This window comes from Aegilops tauschii, chromosome 2, assembly GCF_002575655.3.
Source record: "Aegilops tauschii subsp. strangulata cultivar AL8/78 chromosome 2, Aet v6.0, whole genome shotgun sequence".
Classification (NCBI taxonomy): domain Eukaryota; kingdom Viridiplantae; phylum Streptophyta; class Magnoliopsida; order Poales; family Poaceae; genus Aegilops; species Aegilops tauschii.
Window position 1 is genome coordinate 372,947,101 of NC_053036.3, and position 23,647 is coordinate 372,970,747.

Consider the following 23,647-nt stretch of genomic DNA (forward strand, 5'->3'; position numbering starts at 1 on the left):
CGTGGAGTTGACGCAATTGTCAGTCCATCCCCAACGAATTGTGTCGGGCTGAGAGGTAAGCTCTGCCAGCTGTAACCGGCGCCACATGTCCACATACTCGAGGGTGGCGGTCGGGCTAAGCGAGCCTTGGATGTATAAGATCCAATCACGACTCAATCCGTGATCGCCGCCTCCTGATAGGCACAAAAGCCATCTGGAAGGGCGTGAGCTCGAATTTCGAAATGTCGTTCTTTTGAAAATGAGAGCCTACTCACCCGGTCTGGTGAAGAGTGTACATTTGCCTTTACAATTTGTCAAAAAAAGAGTGTACTTCTATTTTCACAATGCATTTTAAAGTAGAGAAAATGTTTCTCTCTCATCACATGATAATCAAGACCAATAACATTATATACATGGTTTCCTTAATTTTTACATGCACTTAGCTCATTGTGGATCGAGTAATTAAAGAGGAGAGAGATGGTGGCTTGCACATTTTAATATTTTATATATATATATATATATGTATGTACACTTTTCACCGGACGAAAGGAGTACATACTAGAAGCTACTCAAGTTAAATGGATATATATGCGTTAAGACGAGGACACGCAGGAGCCGAGGTGCCTTCCCTACCCTAGCCGCCGCAACGCCTGGCGACTAGGGAGGCGATTTTCTTCCTCCGATCTCAGCCGGCCAGGGCGTTGGCCCCCTCTCCCTCCGGCTGCTCTGGTGGCAGGAGGGAGGGGGACCCCGTTCCTCCGCTCTGTAGTTAGGTTTTGGATTTGTAGGTCGTGGTGCGTCGTTGGGGTGATAGGAGCGGCGCCCGGATGAATAAATCTGCCTCAGCTTCACTCCCACACCGGCGGTGTCCTTCATGGCGGCGTCTTGGAGTTGATGGCATCGTGTGTTTGCCGATCCTTCAGATCGACTATGTTAGGGTTCATGGATGGTGTCGGCGAGGCGGCGGCGGCGACTCCATCAGGTGTGTCTCTCCTTCTGCTCTGTCCCGTTGATGTGGCGTTGTCTCCGACGTCATGGTGGAGCAGGGAGGTTTTATCGTCCAGGAGTACGCGCAGACGGTTGTCTGCGCAAGTGGCAGCTGGAAGATGGTGCATCCCGTGCTGGGTTTGTGGTTGTTGGCTGACAGTTCTGGTTTCCTCCTTCGACGTCGTTGTCGTGCAGGGGTATCAGATCTAGAGTTCGATGGCGTGTCCGGGGACATGTTGCCCCGGTCTGATTCTTTCAACGGCAATGGTTTTGCTTCTGGCAAACTACTTTCGAGGTCCGTAAAGCTGCTGATCAGCGATGGAGTCGCGTCGAGCTCGGGTGAAGAGGTGATCTGTTTTCCTTCCCTTTGGTGGCCGCTTCGGTGGTGTCGGAGGAGAGGAACATGCGCTGGTATTTTGCATAGGATTATCCTATCTTTCCAGTCTTGTAATGTTGGTGCTTACGTACCTTGTAACCGGATCTTTATTTTATAAATGAGACACGTATTACCATGCAAAAAAAGTTAAATGAATATTTCATACGGGAATTCTAAATTTTCACAAAAAAAGGAGAATCCTACGAAATTATCTTGGAATTCCTCAAGTTAAATAAGGCCTCCAGGCAGGGGTGCCATATTTTTCATTTTATTTTGAGATAGCAACCCGTGGCATTTCCTCTTTCTTACTTATTTAAGTTGAGCCGTGTCCTATGTGCACCCAACCATCGTCCCATCTATATCTATACCAATATAAAAAGACTCAAACGGGTAGATCCAAACCATTTTGACCGGCAAACCATGTTATCTAATGGTTCAAATCGCTTCAATGTTGAACACCAAACATGTTTAACGCTCTAATTACCCACCACTGCCATTGGTTATAAACATATTTTGACTCAACGCTATCCTTTGAAATCTGTCATGTAATTAATATCCTACCATTCCTGAGAAAAAGTAATTGTTATCTTACCAAATACCAACGTGCAACAGATATATCTTACTACTTAATATAACGTGCAACTAATATCCTACCAAAGAGCATGGTTAATAGAAGAGCCGGTTGCTGGCTCTATACTCATGCCATGTTATATATAGCCTTTGTAAAAAAGTTTCTCATATAATAAGCCTGGCTGTAAGTTGGCTGTAGCAATTAATGTTTGCATGCATGGGTAAGAAGGCAGATGCATTTGATTGGAAGTGAGAAAGCAGCGCCCAGCTTTGAGTGCTTTACATGGGCTGCATGCATCCTTTTCCCTCGTGTATAGTGCTAGAGCCCGGCGCTTGCTGCCTTTCTTCTCTCTCCTTTGACTAGTATTTTTGCTGACCTGGACATCTTATAGCCTGCTGACTCAACCTATTATATTTGATAAACGTGCATTGCACGTATATTATTACTCCCTCCGTTTTCTTTTAGTCTGCGTCTAAGTTTTTCTCATTTTTCTCCTTTTAGTCTGCGCGCTAGCTTTTTACCCCTCGTTCTTCCAAAACTGCCCTTCATTTTTAGCTGTGCAATTCGTATGCATTAATTACTTGGAAGAAAGAGGGCATGCATGCAGTGGTCGAGCACCCTTGGCAGCATGCATGCGGGGCGTGGGGAACGAGGAGTGAGGAAGGCAGCCAATCAACGGAAATGCAGTTACAGCTGCGCAACAAAATCGGTCATGGAGATCAAGGCAGATCACACGCCAGCTCATGGGTAAAACAGTCCAGATTTTTGCTTCCTCAGCTCTCCTTGGTATCCGTGATTGCTCTTAGGCGCAAACTAAATAAAAATGGAGGGAGTACTAGTATAGTACTACGTAATAACTTAACAGAAAAAGGCAGGCGGTGGTGGTCCCACCTGGCACTGATTACCGAGAAGCGCCACACACGCGCACCTGCACACGCATCCGCCACTCGATAGGAGAGAAGAATGATCAGAGACGGTGGATCCCACGCACATACTACTATATCGAAAACGAATAGAGTCACATGATATTGTCGAGTGAGCAGCACCTCCTCCTCCTCGCTTGGCTACACCGTCGTGGTCGCAAGTTGCACGCCTGCCTGGTGCATATCCTACTGGAAATGGAACAGCCAAACCAAAGATGTGACGGGAGGGGAAGGAATACGTGTACTTTGTTGTCGTTTCGCGTCGAGGACAAGGAGCGAGCGCGGTGCCGTGCATGTATCGCACTGCGCCTGCTGTAGTTTTCGCGGCGAGTGAGGCGAGCGCAACACCTACTAGTGAATGAACGAATGAAGGCGTACAGATCCTGTCGACAAGCGACGGTCACATGCCTCGACCACATGCTTTGTGCGGTGCATGCATAATTGTGCAAGTAGGAGCGTCCGTGACGCCACGATCCATCTATATCTATACGGACGGAACAATGGCTGGACTGGACACGCTGGTCCACGGCGCTCATCACCTCGTGCCATCCATTGCCCTTTTCTAGAGCTTGCCGAACAAGATGGCCTGGCCTGATAGGTCTTGGATCATGTGATCATCTCCCTGCGGATCGATGTGTGCACATGTCGTCCCAGAGATAGAGATTTTTTTTTTCGAAGATCCCAGAGATAGAGATGGTAGTATACTAGTCACTGTAGGAAGATTAGCATGCGAGAAGATTTTGTATCATCGAGTCAAAGCACCACTAGATGACAGAGTAAATTGCAGAAAACCACCGCTTCAAAAGCTAGGTTAGCAGAAAACATTGCGCTGCATTTTTTTGTAGAAAACACAAGTCTTGTGTAATTGTTTTGCAAATATCACTCATCAGAGAATTTGGCTCTATTGATCGCGTTTGTGACAGATGGGGCCTGCTAGTCAAGCTGACATGGCACCAATTTCTCACACCATTACGTTGACTTGTTTTGCTGGATGTGGAGCATGCTTGTTAGTGTAATACTACCTTTCTTTTCTCTCGTTCTCCTCTCCTCCCTAATTTCTTTCTCTCTCTCTCTCTCTCTCACTCTCTCTCTCGTCGCACCCGCGCCATGGAGCTCCATGGAGGAGCGGCGCTGCCGGCCAACGCCATATCACCGGAACTCCGCGATCATCGCCGCCATTAGCCCGCGCTCGCCTAGATCCGGCAAGAACCGAGCCGCTGCAACCTTCCGCTTCCGGTTCCGCCCTTCCGGTCCGCGCGGTAACGGCGACGACGACCTCTGCCTCGGCCAGGGGCAGGACGGGCTCCGTGTGGAAACGGCGGCCTCTACCACGGCCGGAGGCGGGACGGGAGGCGGGCCTCGCGCGGGACGCGCTGTGGGCATGCCCGGCGTCCACTGCTGCCCTCATGGTCTCGTCCGATCAATTGACCTCAGCAACACGAGGATGGCGATGGCCGCGTGGGAGTCATCCTCAGCAAGGCCTTGCCCGAGGCCGCTGCCCGGGTCCTCAACGCGACAATGATGGCGGAGGCCTCTACCTCAGCTGGGGGCGGGACGGGCGTGTGCGTTCGCGCCCTCACCTGTGCGTCGACCTGGGTGGTGAAGATAAGACGACCAGATTTGTTTACTTTTTTCTTCTAATGACAGGTGGACCTCACAGGACCACACATGACGATAACATTACGAAACGTCGCCGTTAGAATATGAGGCGTTAAGCGGTGCAATGTTAGCCTAACAGCAGGCCCCATCATTCATAAACGCGATTGTTAGAATGGATAGAGAGGGATTTGATGGAATCGATGTTTATTGCTTGAACCTATATATATACATCCGGTCTATTCTGCTAATATTAGCAGAATAGTCATTCTGCTAACACTTCCGCACTGCACGCTCAACACAAGTGTGCGTTATTGTTTGAAGCAAGAGCACTGCACTATTGTGGCGAGTGAACTTCCCGTCGCAAAAAACTGCACGCAGTTTTTTTGGTACTATTTTCGCTCCAGTTTATAAATCGTTCGTCGGAACGAGGCGTGTAATATACCGTTGCAAAGCTATGGATTAGGCGCAACTCCGTCATGTAGAAATTTTTTCGAGATTCCTCACGGTTTAAGAGCAGTTTTAAAAACGGTGCAGCAAACGACGAGTGGCAGCGAGCGTATTTTTGCGTTTTTTTCTAAACCGCTCGTTCGAAACGAAGCAAATGATACGCCGTTCAAAAGATATCATCGAGGCGCAACTTTTTCATATGTATTTCTTTCTCTAATTTGTTATTGTTTAAGAGCAGATTCAAATTTACTAAATCGTGAAATTCTGTTTTTTAATTATTATTATTTTTGCAATTTGTTGGTACTATTTTTGCTTCAATTTGTTAACCGTTTGTCGAAACGAGGCGTGTGATACGCCATCAGAAAACTACGGACGAGGCACAACTGTCATATGCAGAAATAATTTTGAGACTCCTTATGGTTTTAAGTTAATTTTGAAAATGATGCGGCGGACAACGAGTGACAGCGGCCTTTTTTCGCGAAATTTTTACAAATCGCTGATCCAAATGATTCAAATGACATGCCATTGGAAAGATTTTGACGAGACACAACTTTTTCATGTAGAACACTCTCTCTAATTCCTTACGGCTTAAGAGCAGTTTTGAATTTACTGAAACACGGACACTCTGTTTTTCTTGATACCAAAATCGACGTGTGTACTGCATCAGGCAGAAGAATGCACTGCTCCAAACTGAAAACCACACTGCATCAGACGGTCAAGTAAACTTCATGGTTTCTTTTGCCATTTTTCTAATAAAATTATGAACGAGAGTGGACCGCAGAGACGATGGAAGTGAACCACATCAATTTGTGTCAAATTGTCCTTACTCAAACTTCTTCAACGAACAAGAAAGTGAAGAGCATATGTTTTTTAAATACATTTGTTTTTCAAAATGAAGTGCACTACAGAGTCTTTCGAAGTGGACTTTTTTAAGATCGGAGGGTACTGCATTTCCCTCTTTCCGGCCAGTGGACTACATTACATTACATTCCCCTGGATTGCAAAAGTAACATAGTGGACTACATTACATTTGTTTCTATAATGCACTGGTCCCCCGCTCGTGAGTGGTAGGAGAAATTATACATGGGGAGTGGAAGGTGGCAGTGCCATGGGGGATTTGGATCCAGTGTGACAAACTTCACGACGTGTCCCAGTGCACTTCTCTGGAACATGATGCTCGGTGTTCTGGACTGCTTTGGTGACCTGCCAAACTGCATCAGGGGCACTCGGCACTGATCGCACAGGAGCGCAGTTCACATATTCTTTTTTTTATGTTCTTCCCCCTCCTCCAAAAAATTGGCAAACCGCAAGAACATGAATAGCAAAGTGTAATGTGCTTAATTTTTCGTATCAAAAATAATAAAAGTAAACTGAACAATAAACAAACAAATTGAGGTTTGGGCATTTTTTCCAAGTAACATACTGCAAGCGAGATCATGAAAACCAAACGAACTGCACACAAGTGCACGATGGCAGTGAAGCAAGTAAAATGCATGGCACAAGCATCCACACTGCAGCGTCGCACAAACGGAAACCGAACTCCCACATGCCAGGGAACTGTATGCCCATCGTCCTCTCAAGTCGCTGTGTATTGCACGGATGACCCAACCGAGCTGAAGTGAAGAGCAACCTGCACTGCTCGCCCGGAGCCATTGAACTACAAGGCGCTGGTGTCGTCTACGACGACGGCGTGGACAGCACCGTGATCGAGAAATGGGGTGGCAAACTGCTATGCGGCAAGGTGTGCACTGCACGCGCAAGAGGAGGCATGATGGAGTTGACCCGGGGGGGCTCGTTGTCGTGATGACCGCCCTGGCCTTGACGCTACAGTGGTGGGACGCGATGAGAGTGCACCACGGCCTCCACCGGAGTGCACTGCAGCTCAGAACTCCACCATGCGAGCTGCCCAGCTGTTTTGCGATGCATCCTGCAACAAAGAGGTAGCCAGGGCACGGGGTGTGTGTGTGTGCTGCGGCCAAACCAACGAAATAGATCGGCCATGGCTGCGACCACCTCGAAGGACAAAAAACGAAAAACGAACCGCATACCCGTGTTGCTCCAACCGCTAGCAGCTCTCCGGCGTACTGCATGTCCACACCGAAGTAGGACTTTGTTGGTGCCGAACTGAAGTGGACACTGGTGGTGGCTCGCTGTCAGCCTCTGGCGGCGCTTGCGCGCGGGGGGGAGGGTGGATGTGATGGAGACGATGGCCTCTCGCCGGAGCCGAGGCGGAGCTCAGTGAGATGAGGAGGGGCGATGCGACCAGGGTGACCAGATCTGAGGCCGGTGCTGCCAGATCCGAGCTTGGTGTGGAGGAGGTCGCCCGCGTGGTGGTCGACCCGGACTACGCCGGCTGGATGTGGCAGTGGGGCATCGCGGGGGGCCACCGCAGCCTGGCTCCGGCAGCGGGGCGTTACGAAGGGCCGCCGCGGCCTGGCTTCGGGAGTGGGGTGTCGTCGGGTGGCGTCGCAGCTTGGATCCGGCGCCAGGACGTTGTGGGGGCCCGCCTCAGCCTGGATTCGACTGAGGCTCGTGCTAGGAGGTTGCCGGGGGAGGGCTGGCTCGCCGGTGAGGAGAGGAAGGCCGCGGGCTGGGCTGGGGCGCAGGAATCGGCGCCGGTTGCGGCAGTGGGGGAAGAGAGGGAGGTGGCGCGATGGTGGGGAGGAGGAGAGACGAGGAAGGTTGGTGGGTGGGCTCACGCCAGTTTGGGACACCTAGGTGCTGGGCACCTTGCCTCTTCATCGTTGGATCGTGTTCAGCGATTGATTTGGAAACCAATAAAAATGCATCAATTGCTAGTTAATTTGGCACGCTTTAATTCGTGGACTGTCCCATGCGTGCATGTCACGTGATAAAAAGGCAGGGTATTAATATGTAGGTCGACATTTATTACTTTCTTATATAGCATGTATTTTGCCCTTGTATAACAGATCAAATTAGGAATGGGTACGTATGACGCAAGATTTCATTTGATATATACACACCCTGAGGATGCACATAATTTTGGTAGTAAATATTGCATACCCATATTAGATAGTTAGAAAATAAAATAAAACATAAATAGTTTTAAAAATAAATTATTGGGTATATACGTACCCGCATGTGTACATAATTACATGAGTAGGTATTAGATACCCGTATTTGTACATAATATCGTTAGTAGGTTTTTTTTATGGTATCGTTAGTAGGTATTAAATACCCATATATTTACATAAATTATTGGGCATATACGTACCCGATATGTACATAATTTCGTTAATAGGTATTAAATACTCATATTAAATAGTTAAAAAAAATAGAACGTAATAGCTCAGAGAATAATTTACTGGGTATACATACCGCGTATGCACATAATTTTATTACTAAGTATTAGATACCCGTATTAGATAGTTAGGAAACAAAAATACGCGTATTAGATACTCATAGTAGTTCAGAAGAAAATAAAATATTACTTTGATTTATTGTATGGCAAGTCTTGCATGCCTAATAGTTAAAAATGAACATAAAATGTAAACACGGAAAGTCTTGCATGAAGAATAATTAGGAAACAAATCAAACATTCATTGTGCGGCTGTACATATCTAAAACAATCAAGGTGCCCGGGCACCTAGGTGTCCCAGTTAATTTACCTATATATATATATATATATATATATATATATATATATATATATATATATATATTGATCAACTTGGAGTACAAGACAAACTAAAATACTTCATAGTCTATCATGTGTTTCCAATCTAATCATGATACTCAGCGTCCCCCCGCAGTCACAACAGCAGCGGCGCTGACGGTGCGACTGGAGAAGAATCCGAAGGTAAGGGGATCCCTCCCAGTCGTAACGGTCGATGCATCACGGAAGTCGTGGCTGGAGTGGAAACCGACGAGGTTGCTCAAGCAAGGCGGTAGCTCTTTGTGCCATTGTCGAGGTAGAGCGTAGGGTGGTGTAGCCGTGGTTGAGGTAGCTGTGCAAAGAACATCGTGGTCGATGTCGAGTCAGGGTAGCCGGTGTCGAGGATGCTGCCGTGGAACCACGGGTGCAAGGAGGCACCGAGTTAGTCATGGGCGAAGTGGTGTCGAAGTAGGGGTGCGCCGGGAAGAAGTGGTTGTTGACGAGGCATCGCATCAGGTTCACCGAGCCCGTGGACTCATCGTGGACGAAGGCACGCATCGGTGTTGCCAGCACCGGGCATGCGTAGACGAACCAAGTCGATGTTGACAATGCGCCGTGCCAGGCTTGCCAGGCCTAAGAACACACCGGGGACGATGGCACACGTCGGTGTTGCCAGCACCACGCATGCATAGAGTCAGAGGGGCCAGCAGAGAGGGACTCAACGACGGTTGCGACGCCAATCGACATGGGGCCTATGTCGCCAACGGTGGTCGGAGTAGACGAAGTGGTCGAGGAAGATGATGACGACGCTGGCGATGAGTTGATGTTGGACAAAGACGAAGGGGGTGGACGGGTAGCGCGGCTCGGGTGAGCGAGTGGCAGCGGCCCAGAGGAAGCAGAGCGGCGGCAGCGGCCTGAGAAGGTGATGGTGGCGGCGGCTAGGTTAGGAGTGTGGCGGCGGTGCTCGAAGTAGGCGAGAAGAACCCAACAGCGTGACGAAGACCGGCGCGGACGGTGGCATGGTGTGACGCATACCACGAGAAGTCAACGTGCGGGGATGAAGGAGTGGACCATGGGCCGCGGCGCGACGGCCCGACGCAGCGGCAGCAGGCAGGTCGGGGCGACGGCGTGGATCACGGACCGCGGCAGAGCATGGGTCGTGGTCCGAATGGGCGGTGTACCGGCGGCTCGTGGGTCGGGGCAGCCGCTGGGAGAACCTGTGGGCGGCGGTGCTACGACCCAATGGGGCGACTCAGCGGTAGCCCGATGCTCGATCGGAGGAGGGGCGCGCTGTACTCGGGATAGTATTCACGGGACCTGCAGAGGCGCGCGCCACCTACGGGCCAGATCGGTCGCATGGCGTAGATGAGGCGGATCATGGGCGGGCGGGTGATCAATCTGATTGCGCACGAGGTCGAGGACGCCACCCGATGGAGACGGGGTGGTGATGGAGTCCAAGATGAAGCCGGCGGCGACGGTCAGCGTGGGAGAATGTGCGGACGAGCGCATTAGCACCGGCACCGGGCTGCCAATGCAGTGCCACGCCCGGCAGTGAGACCCGAGCGACCAACATAGCAGCGGCGCCCGAGCTTGAGGTAGCCGACGAGCCCAACATAGTCGGTAGCCGGCCTGACACAACCGGCGACGAGGCTGGCGAGGTAGACCGCAGGGCCGCCGTGCAGACGCAGCGGAGGCGGGTGGTGATAGAGAAGTCCTGGCCAGAGCAGGTCGACGACAACCGACGCAGGGCGATGGCAGGGCAGACGCGCAGACGATGGCCGTGATGGGCTGCCTTGTCGCGCGTGGCTGTCGGGTCGGAGAAGAGGCCGGCCGGTCGCCCCGGTTCGGAGTAGAGGCGCGCTGGAGTCCACAGCGGCGGTAGGCGACGCAAACCAATCTTAGATCGGAAAATCAAAAAGGAAAGTGATACGTCTCCGTCATATCTATAATTTTTGATTGTTTCATGCCAATACTTTACAACCTTTATATACTATTGGCAACATTTTATATCATTTTTGGGACTAACATATTGATCCAATGCCCAGTGCGAGTTCCTGTTTGTTGCATGTTTTTTGTTTTGCAGAATATCCATATCAAACGAAGTCTAAACGCGATAAAAATTTACGGATATTTATTTTGGAATATATGTGATTTTTGGAAGGTGGAATCAACGCAAACGGAGGCCCACAGGCTCCACTACCTACTAGGGCGCGGTGATGCCTAGTGGGCACACCGTAAGTCGGTTGGGCTCTTCTTGAGCCGCAAGGAAGCTTATATCTGGAAAAAAACGTGTTAAAATTTTAGCGCAATCGGAGTTAGGGATCTCCGGATATTTAAGAAACGATTTTCGGCCGGAAAAGAAAACCGCGAAAGAGAAGAGAACAGAGACAGAGAGATCCAATCTAGGAGGGGCTCCCGCCCCTCCACCGCCATGGCGGCCATGGAACAAAGGAGGGACTCTCCTCCCATTTAGGGGGGCAAGGAGCAAGAAGAAGGAGGGGGCTCTCTCCCCCTCTCTCCCGGTGGCACAGGAACGCCGCCAGGGCAATCATCATGAAGGCGATCTACACCAACAACTTTGCCGCCGTCATCACCTACTCTCTCCCCCTCTATGCAGCGGTGTAACACCTCTTATCCCCGTTGTAATATGTACTTAAACATCGTCCTTAATGCTACATATTATTATTCGATGATGTGTTGCCATCTTATGATGTTTGAGTAGATCTGTTTTGCCCTATGGGTTGATTGATGAGCGTGATTGGTTTGAGTTGTATGTTTTATTTTGGTGCTGTCCTACGGTGCCCTACATGTCGCACAAGCGTGTGGGATTCCCATTGTAGGGTGTTGCAATACATTCATGATTCACTTATGGTGAGTGGCGAGAGTGACAGAAGTTTATACCCGAGTAAGATGGTTGTTGCGTATGGGAGTAAAGAGGACTTGATACTTAATGCTATGGTTGGGTTTTACCTTAATGATCTTTGGTAGTTATGGATGCTTGCTGGAGTTCCAATCATAAGTGCATATGATCCAAGTACGGAAAGTATGTTACCTCATGCCTCTCCCTCATGTAGAATTGCAATAATGATTACCGGTCTAGTTACGATTGCCTGCGGACAAAATACTTCTCTTGTGTTATAAAAATCTTTCTACTAAACAACTAACTATTATTATCTCCCAAAGTACTCCTAGTTTTATTCTTGCAAAGTAGTTCTAGCATCACACCTACAAAATAGTTTCATACTTGTTCTAGGTAAAGTGAACGTTAAGTGTGCGTAGAATTGTATCAGTGGTCGATAGAAGGAAATACAAATCCTACTTTTAGCTCCTTGTTAGGTTCGAAGCTCTTATTTATCGAAAAAGCTACAACTGATCCCCTACACTTGTGGGTTATCAAGACATTTTTCTGGTGCCGTTGCCGGGGAGCAATAACGTTGGGTGAATATTCTCGTGTGTGCTTGTTTGCTTTATCACTAAGTTGTTCTTATTTTGTGTTGTTGTTTTCTATCTTTAATTATGGGTAGGAAATGTAAAATACCAAAAAAATTAGTTGTACCTGCTAAACCAATGGTTGAAGAACCACCCAAAATCTAGCATATTGGTATACTTGGATCATCTTTGATCCCTATGTGCTCGTGCTGAAAACCCAACTAGCTTAGTTGAGGGAAAATCATTTTATGAGCATGCTCATTTTGTGCGACGCCGCTTATCTCAAACAGGGAAACTTTTATGGCATCATATTAATAATATGCATGATGCTTGGAATTTATGCGAAATACATGATTTTACCTGTTATTCTAAAGACCCTAAGAAACACCTTCCCTGCCGATGTGAGTTTAGTGATAATGGAATCGTATCTTCTTATGCTAAAGGTGCTTATAGATACTACTATATTGAACAAATTGAAGAGTTTGTTGCTTTTAAGGGATGCTTATGAAATTGCTTCTTTGATTGAAAAGTATGATGCTATTCTTTACAGATCTGAAATTTTTTCCATACTTAAATATTGCTATGAAAACTATGCTTCTAATGCTTATGTTGACGCCTCCGTTGTCCAAGAAGAGACTAATATTTTGCAGGAACCTGTGGAAGAAGAAATTGATAAAACTGTGAGCTCATTGGATGAAAAAGATGAGGAGGAGAACGAAGAACAAAAGGAGGAAGAGCGGACTAGCTACCCGTGCCCACCTTTTAATTAGAGTAACTCTTCAACTCATACATTATTTAATTTCCCTTCGTGCTTACCAAAGAATGAATGCTATGATGATTGATGTGGTCTCATTTATTCGTTTGAAATATCCCTTTTTGATGCAATTGATGCTTGTGGCCATGTTGCCAATATGAATCATGTTTATGGAGATTGACTTGCTATGGTTCCTTATGTTAAGAATGAAATTGTTGCTATTGCACCCATACATGATAGTCCTATTATCTTTGTGAATTCTTCCAACTACATTATATAGGAGAAGTTTGCGCTCATTAAGGATTATATTGATGGGTTGCGTTTTACCGTTACACATGATGATGTTGATGAATATGATATGCATGTGCTTGCTGCTCCTACTTGCAATTATTATGAGAGAGGGACTACATCATCACCTCTCTATGTTATCAACACAATAAGATTCCAAGAAACTGCTTATGCTATGTATTGGCCCTTACTTGATGTGCATGAATTGTTCTTTTATGACATGCCGATGCATAGGAAGAGAGTTAGACTTCGTTGTTACATGAGATATATTACTTTGTGCTCACTACTAAATTAAAAATGGCTTTGATATACATTGGGATCCGGGTGGATCAATTACTATGCCTAGCTTAATGGCTTTAAAGAAAGTGTTGCCAGGGAGACAACACGGAAGTTTTAGAGAGTCATTTACTTCTGTTGTGTGCTTTTATAAAGTTTAAAAACAAAACAAATATAGAGGGGAACTTTATTTTTAAAAAGAGAAGCGATTGGAAGGTTATGTCGGGGTTATGATACTGACAATGAGTACTAGGGGTTCGAATAAGGGGCAGAGCCTAGCTACAACGTAGGTGTAACACATCGTGTTTAACAAGTTCAGGCCCCTCACTCGGTGGAGGTAAAAGCCCTACGTCTCGTGCCCTGAGGCTTGCTTTGATTTGATGGGTAGGATTACAAGGTTGAACGTGCCCGGCTATGGAGAGGGGTGCGGCTTATATAGAGTGCGCTGCAGCCCCATGTCTCCCACGCCACCGTGGCAATTAATGCCATTGAATGAGGCAGTTACTAGTGTAATGAGCATATACTATAGCAGTTACAGGTAACGGTAGTTATAACTCTATTTAGTAGACGACTAAGGATCCCGCGACCGTTGTAGCTCCCACGACGCCTTCTTGCCCTATACGTCTGAGTGATTGATCATCCGCCGAGTGACGTGTGGTTGTCCGAGTGCTGTAGAGCCGTCCGAGTGATCCTCCTATTGTATGCATCCGAATGCAGGCATGGTCCAGGGACCTAGTAATGATGGTAATGGGCCCCATGTGGATCCCAAATGATGGGTTCTTGACCCTACTTGTAACAGGTGACCACATCATTAGCCCCCGAATCAGTTGGGATTTTGTAGGATAAACAAACCAACCCTCTGGTTGAGTCCGAGCGCTGCAAGGACACTGGGAATATGTTTCCAAACCGTGATTTGTTGTTCCTTGGACGAAATCACAACGGATTCTAGACTTTAGTTTTGCGTGGGTGACCAGGTATTGTTGGTCGTCGAGAAAAACCCGGTGACATTCGTTTTGTCTCTCGGAGGAGATAGACTAGAGGCCCGAGTGTAGGCATGCCATTATAACTCAAGTGGCGACGCCGACGCGTGGTCTGACTCTCTGGAGAGATGCCACTCCATGTCCCAGAGGAAAGTCAGCGTAGGCCTGCTACGAGTCCAGGTTTACGAGTCATGCGCCTTGGAGCCTACCAAGAGGGCCAAGTGAACCCGTAGAGGGGCGTCAAGCTCGTCACATAACGATCCTAAAGAAGACAGTCGGGTGTTTAACGTGGCCGAGTGCACGGGTCCCCCGGAGGGTGGTCAGTCGGACTGACATGCGCCCTTTAGGAAAGGAATCGTTGGTAATCAATCGGATTGATCTTCCTCGAAAATCTTGGGATTTGAATTCGTGCCCTCGAGCACTGAAGCGTTAACGTCGTGAGTTGGTGGGAAAGTGGGAGTTGTGGCTCCTTGATTTGCGCGCACGATCCCTGCCACGTGTCGCACCTGTCCTGTGCAAAGCCTTGCCGTGCGGGCCGTTGATCCTGGGATTCGCAGTGAGAGATCTGGCCGGATATTTTGTCTGCTGGTATAAAAGATTCGGCGGCAGAGCTCCGGCCCTCAGATCCCCTTTCTTTCATCTCGACACCTCCGCTTTTCATCTCCACCTGAGTGCACGGCGATGGTGAAAGGCTCGACGGTGAAGGCGGAGAGGGCGAAGAAGGCGGGGAAGGCCACCTCTTCTGGCTCGGGTGCGGTGGTCGGCGGTGCGTAGGAGGAATGACTCCCTTTGCGTGTTTTCGCTCGGCGATTGGAGGATTTGGCGGAGGAGGGACTGATCCCAGACGACGGGTGGCGTCGCCCGGGCGCGGGGGAGATCGAACCGGCGCCTGATGAGGACGAGCGTGTCTTGCTCGTCACCCACGTTGAGCGAGGTTTCTCGATGCCTCCCCACCCTTTCTTCCGAGCATTCCTCGATTTCTTCGGTGCTCAACTCCATCATCTTCCTCCCAACACCATTATTTATCTTTCGGCCTTCATTTCCCTTTGTGAGAACTTCTTGGGTTGCCACCCCCACTTGGGCCTCTTCAAATACATCTTAACCTGTCGGTGAAGAAGGACTCGCCGACTGGTGAGAAAACCCATGTCACCCAGCTATGCGGGGGTCTGGGTATCCAAGTTCGCGGGGGGGGGGGGGGGTCTTTTCCCAAAATGAGTTTCCCCGACTAGATTAAGGGGTGGCAGGGAACCTAGTTCTACTGCAAAGACGTCCCCAGCGCCAACAGCCAGTCGGGCCTCCCGCCGTACTCAACCGAGAGGGTACGAGCTCCGCCGACCCTCACCGTGGAGAAGGAGGAGAAGGTGGGCATCGACATCTTGTCCAGCGTGTTGATCGGAGTTGTGAACACTGGGGTGAATTGTATGGACTTGCTGGAGACTTTCTTCAGTCGGCGCATCCAACCACTGCAGGCAAGGGCTCACCCCATGTGGCTGTATGAGGGGCCGGGTGATACGTCTCCAACGTATCTATAATTTTTGTTTGTTCCATGTTGTTATATTATCATTCTAGGATGTTTTACAAGCATTTTACAATCATTTTATATCATTTTTTGGGACTCACCTATTGACATAGTGCCAAGTGCCAGTTGCTATTTTCTACTTGTTTTTTACATTGCAAAAAATAATTATCTAACGGAGTCCAAATGCAACGAAACTTTTTGGAGAATTTTTATGGACCGAAACACCCAGGATGGGCCAGAGCACCACCTGGGGGTGCCTCGAGGGGGGCACAACCCACCAGGGCGCGCCTGGGCCTCCAGGCGCACCCAGGTGGGTTGTGCCCACCTCGGTGGCCTCCCGCACCCCCTCTTTACCCTATAAATTCCCAAATATTCCGAAAACCATCGGGGTAGACCTAGATCAGAAGTTCCGCCGCCGCAAGGCTCTGTAGCCACCGAAAACCAATCTAGACCTCGTTCCGGCACCCTGCCGGAGGGGGGAATCATCTCCGGTGGCCATCTTCATCATCCTGGCGGCCACCACGATGAGGAGGGAGTAGTCCACCCTCGGGGCTGAGGGTTTGTACCAGTAGCTATGTGTTTAATATCTCTCTCTCTTGTGTTCTTGAGATGTCTTGATCTTGATGTATCGCGGGCTTTGTTAATATAGTCGGATCATATGGTGTTTTCCCCTCTCTATCTTGTTGTGATGAATTGAGTTTTCCCTTTGAGATTTTGTTTTATCGGATTGAATACTTTTATGGATTTTAGAACACTTGATATATGTCTTGCAATTGAATACTCGTGGTGACAATGGGGTATCGTATTGATTCGCTTGATATATGTTTTGGCACTCAACTCATGGATTCCCGAGGTGACATTGGGGTAATCTATGCATAGGGGTTGATGCACGTTCTTGTCTTTGTTTCTCCGGTAGAAATCTTGGGGCACTCTTTGAAGTTCTTTGTGTTGGATTGAGTATTATGAATATGAATTTGCTTTGCCGTTATTTTAGTACGAACTCTAGGATAGATCGAACGGAAAGAATAGCATTATGTTATTTTAGTACGAACTCTTGAATAGATCGAACGAAAAGAATAGCTTTGAGGTGGTTTCGTACCCTACAAACAATTTATTCATATGTTCTCTGCTAGATAGGAACTTTGGAGTGATTCTTCATCGCACTTTGAGGGATGGTTATATGATCCAATTATATTTGCATCGTTGAGAGATTGCACTAGTGAAAGTACGGACCCTAGGCCTCATTTTTAAGCATTGCAATACCGTTTTTGTGCCTGTTTACTATTTGCTACCTTGCTGTTTTTATTTATTCAGATTATAAAAATATATTTCTACCATCAATATTACACTATTATCACCATCTCTTCCCCGAACTAGTGCACCTATACAATTTACCATTGTATTGGGTGTGTTGGGGACACAAGAGACTCTTTGTTATTTGGTTGCAGGGTTGTTTGAGAGAGACCATCTTCATCCTACGCCTCCCATGGATTGATAAACCTTAGGTCATCCACTTGAGGGAAAATTGCTATTGTTCTACAAAACTCTGCGCTTAGAGGCCCAACACGCGTCTACAAGAATAAAGTTGCGTAGTAGACATCAAGCTCTTTTCTGGCGCCGTTGCCGGGGAGGTGAGTGCATAAAGGTATATCTTTAGATCTTGCAATTGAATCTTTTAGTTTCTTGTTTTATCACTAGTTTGGTTTATAAAAGAAAATTACAAAAAATGGAATTGAGGTTGCATCTTATTATTCATCTTTATAATGTATTTCGTGAAAATGATGGAAAGGGAAATTGTGCTCAATTGATAGAAGAAGAATTAAATAGAATGTTTGCTATAAATGATGAGCATGATTGCAATGTTGTTAGTATGAATTCTTTGAATATCCATTATGCTAATGATATGTAGAGCCATAAGCTTGGGTATGCTATGTTTGATGAAGATGATACTTTTAGTCCCCCAAGATATTATGTGCAAATTTGTTATAATGATTTCATGCCTCCTATTTATGATGATTATAATGATGAAAGTGTATTTGGAGAGGTCATGACTTTATTTAGTGATGAATCCACCATTTTGGATGATGCTTCAATTGACTATGATAACAAAGTTGCTATCTATGATGATTATGGTGATGCCATGTATGCTATAAAGAATAATGATAACCATGAAACTTGTCATCATGATTATTATTTTCACTCACATGATAGTTATTTTGTTGAGTTTGCTCCCACTACTATTGATGAGAATAACTTTTCTTATGTGGAGAGTAATAAAATTTCTATGCTTATGCATCATGAAAAGAATGCTTTATGTGATAGTTATATTGTTGAATTCATTCATGATGCCACTGAAAAGTATTATGAGGGAGGAACATATGCTTGTAGGAATTGCAATAATATCAAGTTTCCTCTCTACGTGTTCTAAATCTTGAAGTTGCACTTGTTTTGCCTTCCTATACTAGTTGATTCTTGCTCCCATGAATTGTTTGCTCGCAAAATCCCTATGCATAGGAAGTGGGTTAGGCTTAAATGTGCTTGCCATGTATTTCATGATGCTCTTGTTATGTTTCAATTCTTATCTTTTATGCGAGCATCATTGAAACGTTCATGCCTAGCTAAAAGGCATTAAAGAAAAACGCTTGTTGGGAGAAAACCCAACACTTTTACCTACTGTTTTTGTGTGTTCATATGATTATGTTAGTGTAGTAATCATGTTTTATTGCTTTTGTTTCAATAAAGTGCCAAGTAAATCCTTTGGGATAGTGTGGATGATAGTTGACTTGAATCTGTGCAAATACAGAAACTTTTGCGCTTAGTGCAGGAAATTTGTAAATTCACTGGAACGTGATTTTGATCTGATTTTTTTTACAGATGATAGATATACAAATTATCTACGTTGTCCTAATTTTTTAGAAATTTTGGAGTAACATAAGTATGGTTGGAGTACAGATTGCTACAGCCTGTTTTTTTTTGACAGATTCTGTTTTCAATGCATAGTTTGCTTGTTTTCTAGTTTCAGTGGATTATATTGCTCAATATAAATTGTGGAAATGATATGCTACAGTAGGCATTGTGTGGATACAATTATGAATCTTGTCTTTGACAGTACCAAAGTGAAACGGTTTGCTCTTTATCATACTAACCTATCTCATGAAGTTCCGCTAAGTTTTGTGTGATTGAAGTTTTCAATTTTTGGGTGAGATATCAATATGAGAAGAATAAGGAGTGACAAGACCCTTAGCTTGGGGATGCCCAAGGCACCCCAAGGCAATATTCAAGGAAGATCCAAGCAACTAAGCTTGAGGATGCCCTGGAAGGCATCCCCTCTTTCGTCTCCAACATTATCAGTAACCTTACTTGAGGCTATATTTTCATTCATCACATGATATTTGTTTTGCTTGGAGCGTCATTCTCTTTTGCTAGGATTTGCTTGTTGTTATTTATAATAATGTTTTGCATCTTTATTTTCAATAAAAATGTCAAGGATAGCCTTTACCATGCTTACTTTGCAAGTCTACTTGTTGCTGTTTGAAAACAGAAAGTTTATCGGTGTTGCAAAAATTCCCCAGAAAATTCAGAATGTGATAAAATATTGAAATTTTTTGCACAATAAGCTCTGATAAATTTTCTACAGTGTGGTAAATGTTCATAATTTTTGGAGTTAGGGAAGTATTGATACTCTTGCATTCTTTACAGACTGTACTGTTTTGGCAGATTGTTGTTATGTTTGCATATGTTTGCTTGTTTAATGATTCTATTTGAGGATGGGAGTACTAAATATGCAGAGGAATTTAGAATGAAATGTTTAATAATAATTTTAGTGGTTTGCTACAGTAGAGAATGATAATTTTTTTGCATTGGTTTATAGTAACTTATCTCACGAGTTCTTGTTGAGTTTTGTGTGGATGAAGTTTTTAAGACTTAGGGAAACCGTGATATAAAACGAATTAAGGAGACACAAAAGCTCAAGTTTGGGGATGCCCAAGGCATCTCAAGATAATATTCCAAGAAGTCTCAAGCATCTAAGCTTGGGGATGCCCCCGTAGGCATCCCACCTTTCTTCTTCAACAATTATCGGTTAGTATCGGTTGAGCCTAAGTTTTTTGCTTCTTCACATGAGTTGTGCTATTCTTGGAATGTCATTTTGTTTTGTTTTGCTTGCTTTTTTAATAAAATACTTAGAACTGAAAGTATTTAAATAAAATAGAGTCCTCCAATAGTTGCCAGAGAGGCTAGGTAAGCGGCACTCACATCCCGTCAACGAAGCTCTTTTCTATGGAATTGCTCCTGATCTTCACTTATATTTGTTTGAGCTTATCAAAAGCAACATATGAAAATTAGTTCCAAAATAATAGATATCCAAGAAGGATATAATAAAAACTTTCATGAATATCATTGGACAAAATATGATGATATGATGATGTGATATGTGAGTCATGTTGATGAGTAATTATGCTTTAGTAAGAATATTGGTGTTAAGGTTTGTGATTCCCTATGCAAGCACGAAAGTCATTAGTCATGCAATGAAATTACATCCTACTTGTGGTGCATTATTCAGTGTTAGTTATGCTTAATGCTCGCTTATGAGATTATTTGTTTCTTGGTTGGTCGCTTCTCAATCTTTTGCTAGCCTTCATTTTGCACTAACTATGATCACCACTTGTGCATCCAAAATCCTTAAACCAGTTTTGCCACATGAGTCCACTATATCTACCTATATACGGTATTCTTTTGTCATTCTAAGCAAATTTGTATGTGCCATCTCTAATTTTCAAAACAAAATTCTCTTTTGTGTGCTCGTACCGCTCGCGAGGCGGTGAAGGGTGGCCGATATTTTCCATGCTAGATGTGTTATTCTCACGACGAGTGTTTATTCACTTGTCATTGCACGAGAGTAAGGCAAAGGTATTAGGGATGCCCAGTCCTGAAATGAAAAATTAATTTACTTTATGTTGTAAAATAATAAATTCCTTGGAAAGTGTTGGTATGGAGGGCAACCGTGGATTCGGCCGAAAGTGAAAGTATGGTGGAAAAAAGGAATAAGCCTTAATTTCTGTTTGGGAACCGCCTATGATATATCTAGCATGGAAAGTGTGGGGAACTCTAAGTCATTTTCGTTGGTGGGAAAAGTATGCCTCCCAAAATGTTTTTATCTCTAAGTTTTTAGCTTTGAGCTCTGGCACCTCTACAAATCCCTACTTCCCTCTGCAAAGGGCCTTTCTTTTAGTTTATGCAATTTTATTTTGAGTCTCCATCTTCTCTTATAAAGCACCAACTAGGAGGCACTATGATCGTACTTGAGCATTGGGTGTAGCTAATATGCGAGTGTGTTTCATGAATGGATCAATGATTGAGCATAATGGGCTAGGGATAACTTGTTTTAGCGTTGATATTTTGAAAGTCATGGTTGCTTGTTGGTATGCTTGAGTATTTAAGTCTCATGTCAAAACTAGACTATTGCTTTGAACCATATAAAAGTCCAAATGTCCGTGCTATAAATAAATATGATATGACATGTTAGGCAGCATTCCACATCAAAAATGCTGTTTTTATCATTTACCTACTCGAGGACGAGCAGGAATTAAGCTTGGGGATGCTGATACGTCTCCAACGTATCTATAATTTTTGATTGTTCCATGTTGTTATATTATCATTCTTGGATGTTTTACAAGCATTTTACAATCATTTTATATCATTTTTTGGGACTAACCTATTGACATAGTACCAAGTGCCAGTTGCTGTTTTCTACTTGTTTTTTACATCGCAGAAAATCAATATCAAACGGAGTCCAAATGCAGCGAAACTTTTTGGAGAATTTTTATGGACCAAAACACCCAGGATGGGCCAAAGAAGCACCTGGGGGTGCCCCAAGGGGGGCACAACCCACCAGGGTGCGCCTAAGCCCCCAGGCGCGCCCAGGTAGATTGTTCCCACCTTGGTGGCCTCCCGCACCCCCTCTTTACCCTATAAATTCCCAAATATTCCAAAAACCCTCGGGGTAGCCCTAGATCAGAAGTTCCGCCACCGCAAGGCTCTGTAGCCACCGAAAACCAATCTAGACCCCGTTCCAGCACCCTACCGGAGGGGGGAATCATCTCCGGTGGCCATCTTCATCATCCCGGCGGTCACCACGATGAGGAGGGAGTAGTCCATCCTCGGGGCTGAGGGTTTGTACCATTAGCTATTTGTTTAGTCTCTCTCTCTCTCGTGTTCTTGAGATGTCCCGATCTTGATGTATCACGGGCTTTGTTAATATAGTCGGATCATATGGTGTTTTCCCCTCTCTATCTTGTTGTGATGAATTGAGTTTTCCATTTGAGATTTTGTTTTATCGGATTGAATACTTTTATGGATTTGAGAACACATGATATATGTCTTGCAATTGAATACTCGTGGTGACAATGGGGTATCGTATTGATTCACTTGATATATGTTTTGGCACTCAACTCGTGGATTCCCGAGGTGAGATTGGGGTAATCTATGCATAGGGGTTGATGCATGTTCTTGTCTTTGTTTCTCCGGTAGAAATCTTGGGGCACTCTTTGAATTTCTTTGTGTGGGATTGAGTATTATGAATATCAATTTGCTTTGATGTTTTTTAGTATGAACTCTAGGATAGATCGAACAGAAAGAATAGCTTTATGTTATTTTAGTACGAACTCTTGAATAGATCGAACGAAAAGAATAGCTTTGAGGTGGTTTCGTACCCTACAAACAATTTATTCTTATGTTCTTTGCTAGATAGGAACTTTGGAGTGATTCTTCATCACACTTTGAGGGATGGTTATATGATCCAATTATATTAGCATTGTTGAGAGATTGCACTAGTGAAAGTATGGACCCTAGGCCTCATTTTTAAGCATTGCAATACTGTTTTTGTGCCCGTTTACTATTTGCTACCTTGCTGTTTTTATTTATTCAGATTATAAAAATATATTTCTACCATCAATATTACACTATTATCACCATCTCTTCCCCGAACTAGTGCTCCTATACAATTTGCCATTGTATTGGGTGTGTTGGGGATGTTAGAGTTATAATATAAGTCATGTAAACCCCTTTGTATTTATCCCGTAGTATAAGGGGTTTCCTGCATATGCACCACACCTGTACATGTATATATATCGGCCTATGGCCTCATGGGAATACAAGTTGCTTATTCCTAACATGGTATTAGGGCTAGGTCAATTTTTTGCACGCTGCAACTCGTGCTATTGATCCGTCCCGATCGAGTCGGCCGCTGCTGCTCCCGCTCGAAATCGCCGACCTCCTGCTCGAAGTCGTCGTCGACTGCGGCTGCTCCCACTCGAAGCTCCCTCCCGCTCGAAGCTCCCTCCCGCTCCCGCGGAGTCAGCCGCCGCCGCTCCCGCGGAGTCAGCCGCCGCCGCTCCCGCGGAGTCGGCCGCCGCTGCTCCCGCTCGAAGTCGCCGTCCTCCCGCTCGCAGTCGTCGACCGCGGCTGCTCCCGCCCGAAGCTCCCTCCCGCTCGAAGTAGGCCGCCGCCGCCGCTCTCCCCGTGCTCGGCCACCGCGACCTGCAGGCCTTCGTGCTCTCCCTCGCGCGCCCCCGTACCAGGCCCCACGCCCGCCCGTGCTCGTCCGCCCCTCCCGCGGCTGCCGTTCGCGCGTGGTCTTCCGCCTGCTGTTCGGTGGTTCCTCTGATTCCGGGTCTCTCCAAAAAAATGTCTGCTGCATCGGGCTATGTTTCTGTCCCTCGTTGTCCGGTGATCTTTGATGGTACTAACTACACCGAGTTCGCTGGCTTCATGCGCATTCACATGCCTGGCATCCGTCTCTGGGGTGTTCTTTCGGGCGAGGTCTGCTGTCCGCCCCGTCCGGTTCCTCCGGTGGCCCCTACTCCGCCGACTCCACTGGTTCTTCCTACGGATGCTAATCAGGCCG

At 46.0% G+C, this 23,647-nt stretch overlaps 1 long non-coding RNA gene across 1 annotated transcript; it reads right to left on the reverse strand.

The window, feature by feature from the left end:
- Positions 1-5,794: 5,794 nt before the first annotated feature.
- Positions 5,795-7,625, reverse strand: LOC109755337 (uncharacterized). The gene is made up of 2 exons (XR_002230956.4): positions 6,931-7,625; positions 5,795-6,809 (listed from the first exon to the last, which is right to left on the reverse strand). It is a non-coding gene; the product is annotated as an uncharacterized lncRNA (long non-coding RNA).
- Between the last annotated feature and the right edge of the window lie 16,022 nt (positions 7,626-23,647).